The following is a 2,270-nucleotide window of genomic DNA, read 5'->3' as shown; positions in this document are numbered from 1 at the left end:
TGATTGGCTGACATTTGTCTAGGGGTGTCCTGGTGAGGTGTGCTGGCAGGAGTTCCTATCTACAGTGGTTGGATGTCAGGCATGTCCTTTGAATGGTCTGCTCTTGGGTGGAGGTCGGGTAATCTCAGTTTGTGGTGTTTTCCTGCTACCAGTTATTGTTTTAGGGTAAACTACTGAGACTCAGGCCTCTTATTTAAATTTACCAATGGCCAGAATCCCAGGTGACAATGGTTGGAAGTAAAGAACTTCCTTTGGGTGACCTGCTCAGACTTAGATTATCATGGCTGGCCCCCATAGTGACCAGGGTTAGTAGAGATACTCACTCACTTCTATCTTTGAAGGCTTTCTGGGGGTAGTTTGCATTGCTGAGGTCACGGTTCCTCTTTGTTTCATGGGAAAGTGAAATCCTCACCTTGAGTAGGAACAATATTTCACCCTAAAAAATGGTACAATAGAGAAGGTTCCCCAATTCATTTGCTCAGCCCTCTCCTGAGTCTCCAGAGCTCTTGTGGGCTCTAGGGAAGACAATCCTAAGCAGTCTTGTCAGGATCTTTTTTTATAGTGAGTTTTCTATATTATAAACGATCTGGGGGAACTAAAAAATGTTGTTGATTCATAATTTCATCGATGTGGTGTGAGTGGCTGGGAAAGTAAAACAGCATTTCTTTTCAGATAAGCTTGGACACTTTCAGGGCGGTGTGACCATTTTAACTGAAATAACACTCAGTGAAAAGAACGTTCTCTGCTCTTTCTCTCTCTTTCCCTTTCCCTCTCCCCCCTCTTTCTCCCTCTTTACCCTCCCTCCCTACCTCCCCAATTCCTCTCTGCCTCCCTCCCTCCCTCTTCCCCTCCTTATCCCCTAGTCCCTCCCTCCCTTCCTCCTTCATGCATGTTGCAGTACACATGTACAGGTCACAAGACAATTTTAGGAGCTGCTTTGAACCTCCCAGCTTGCTCTGGGCAGGATCTTGCTCACCTCTGCTGTCTCCATCCCATATCACCTTAGCAATGATAGGATTACAGACGTGTGCTACCAATCTCGGTTTTTTTAATATTTAAATTTATTTATTTATTTTTAAAGCAATCTTATCTCATTTTACATACCAATCCCACCACTCCCTCCCCTCCTCCCATCCCCCTCCTTTCCCCCACCCCACACCCCATCCACTCCTCAGAAAGGGTAAGCTTCCCTTAGTGAGGCAACAAAATCTGGCACATCACTTTGGGGCAGGACCAAGGCCCTCCCCCCTATACCTAGACTGAGCAAAGTATCTCTTCAAAGAGAATGGGCTCCAAAAAGCCAGTTGAAGCACTAGGGATAAATCCTGCCTGGTACCACTGCCAGTGGCCCCACAATCTGTCACCCACATTTAGAGGGCCTAGTTTAGAACTATGCAGGTTCCCCTGCTGTCAGTTGGGAGTCACTGACTTCCCACTAGCTCAGGTCAGCTGTTACTATGGGTATCCCCATCACGGTCTTGTGCTTGCTTCGGCAGCGCATACACTACAATTGGAATGATACAGAGAAGATTAGCATGACCAGCTCTAGCTTTTTATGCAAATTCCAAGAACCCAAATTCAGGTTGTCGGGGTTGTGTGTCAAGCACTTATCCACTGAGCCACTTTCTCAGCCTCCCTCACCTTTCTCGGGCTGTGCACTAATCCTCGAATGCTTCTAGCAACTCAAAATGCAGCATTTCCAAAGAAATGTCTCTCACTTTCTATAGATACACATGTACTTTTGGGTGCTTGGAAGCTACCTTCTGTAGCTGATAGTAACTAACTCTAACTCAGGTTCCATCAGCCAATACGAGCTATATTGACCCTATACTATAAAAATCATGTGTATGATACCCAAGTCTATCATTTTTTCTATGAGGTCTTCAGGATGGTGGCAGTTAATCAGTAGTTCCAATGAGCAAAATGAAAAACGAATTACACACCCTAACAGTACTCATTCAATATTATACAGAGGGACTATCAAGAAGACATTTACGTGGGGTTGCCCAAGCTAATTATTTATCAATTATTTGTTCAAGCTCCTCCCACAGTCAAGATCAGCTACACTTGAAAGCTGAACCCTTACAATGGTACATAGTAAACCTTGTAGGACATAAAATTATTAGATATAGATCATATTGATGTTGAACAGATTGGGGGATGTGGCACAGAGAAAACCTACACTTCTACAGCTGAGTGGCCTAGTTCACCTCCATGCTACTGTCAGGATATCAAAGTATTTAGGAATCATGTGGTCTCTTTAACTGCGA

At 44.5% G+C, this 2,270-nt stretch overlaps 1 non-coding gene across 1 annotated transcript; it reads left to right on the top strand.

The window, feature by feature from the left end:
- The first annotated feature begins 1,480 nt into the window (after positions 1 to 1,480).
- LOC113456917 lies at positions 1,481 to 1,586 on the top strand. Its single transcript, XR_003377640.1, has one exon. It is a non-coding gene; the product is annotated as a U6 spliceosomal RNA (small nuclear RNA).
- Positions 1,587 to 2,270: the final 684 nt, after the last annotated feature.

Source organism: Microtus ochrogaster, chromosome 16, assembly GCF_000317375.1.
Source record: "Microtus ochrogaster isolate Prairie Vole_2 chromosome 16, MicOch1.0, whole genome shotgun sequence".
NCBI classification, from domain to species: Eukaryota; Metazoa; Chordata; class Mammalia; order Rodentia; family Cricetidae; genus Microtus; species Microtus ochrogaster.
The sequence above is the reverse complement of the archived record's forward strand: the minus strand, read 5'-3'. Positions and strand labels throughout refer to the sequence as shown.